Raw genomic sequence first — 1,774 nt, forward strand, 5'->3', positions numbered from 1 at the left:
CCCAGGGCTCCACACATGCAAGGCAAGTAGTCTTCCACTAAGCCACATTCCATGGCCAATACAATGCATCTTGATGATCATTATCCCTCATCCTTCTCAACCCTATCTCATCCCTCAATTTACATAATTTTGTAGAATATTCAGACTCGCAATTTCATCTATAGTCACTCAGAGTATATATCACAGATCATATTTTATGGATAGTCTTATTCATCAACATACTTGTTACGTATTATAGAATTCTGTGATTTTAAATTCTAAATTATCACTCAAATCCACCTACTACTATTCTAAAATTTTTCCTAAGGTTAATGCAAATGCAATCTGTAATTCTTCGATAAAATACACTGATTCTTAGAATATTAAAGAGTTGGAATAAGAACATCACCTTCACTTCTAGAACATTTTATCATCACTACCCTCTCAAAATACTCCAATATTTATTAATAGTCACTTCTGTCATCATTTCAACCAACCCGCCCCTTGAGCAGCTATTATTTCATATTCTACCTCTACAGATGTGCCAATTTAAAAAAGCTCATATAATTAGAAAATGTTGACTATTTTATCCATTTCTCCCATGTAATATTACTGTTTCCAAATTTTTCTCATGATAGAGCCTATTGCTTTGTATACATGTGTATAAGGGTATAACATCCTAAATGAGCATTTCAATATTTTATTATATGTTATTTTAAAAGGTTTTGCTATGTATAATTTTGTACATGTGTCTCATTGGACATGTGTTGAAATCTATTTTGCATATAAAATTATGATTCAAAATTATGGATCATAGAAGCTACTCTATGTGTAATATCTAAAGATTGCCAGTATGTTTAACAAACTGACCCTATCATTTTAAGTGTCAAGCACCATTGTGCATGGATTCCAATTTCTACATAATTGTTGTGCAGGGCTATCTTATTGTTTCTATTTCCACTAATTTCTATATGTATGCAATGTCTAGGTATGTTATGATATTTCCATATGTTCCTTGGTTGTTGTTAGATTCCTACAGTGACATGTATTTAGATATTTTTGATAACTTATTCAGGATCGTTAAAATTTTTCATTGGCATTAATATGCTCTTAATATATTTCTGATTCAAATCTCTTTAAATAAATATATAGGTATACACACTATGTGTATTCATATACAAATACCTATATATACATATATAAGAATATACAGATGTTTACATACATGCATATAGACATGTATGTATATTATTATTTTTATTTGTCTGTAAGTTATAAAATTATTCTAGTGGAAAACGCATTTACTTCCCGTTCTGCTTTCCAGAAATTCAGAATCTGGGTTGTTGTTTTTTCCTTTATCTTCTAATTAGGAATCTTTATATCTTCATGATGGTTCTTACCTAATCATGTATCTTTTGAACTACACCTGGGACTTTTAAGTACCCATTTGAGTATACTTCCCTCATCTGATAATTATTCAAATTTGTGTTCCTTGGGTAATAAAGGCGATTATTTATTTTTCTTCTTCCTTATCTCAATCACAAGGTCTGGATAATGATTTTTGATATTGTATACAGTGCTCTAGAGTGATTAAACATATCTACAGAAAAAGATAACCTCACAATACATGGATAATGTTTATATATAAAAATTGTAATAATTTCATACAGGAAATGTCTATTTCTTTAGTTCTTGTTTAGGATTTGTTAAATTCTGGTGTGCTATACTCAATTATCATAAAGGTATACAAGGATGGTAAGAAGCAAACATCTTAATATCATATTCTAATATTAGC

The sequence above is a fragment of the Dipodomys merriami genome, unplaced genomic scaffold (genome assembly GCF_024711535.1).
Source record: "Dipodomys merriami isolate MVZ:Mamm:240054 unplaced genomic scaffold, mDipMer1.0.p SCAF_118, whole genome shotgun sequence".
Taxonomy (NCBI): Eukaryota; Metazoa; Chordata; class Mammalia; order Rodentia; family Heteromyidae; genus Dipodomys; species Dipodomys merriami.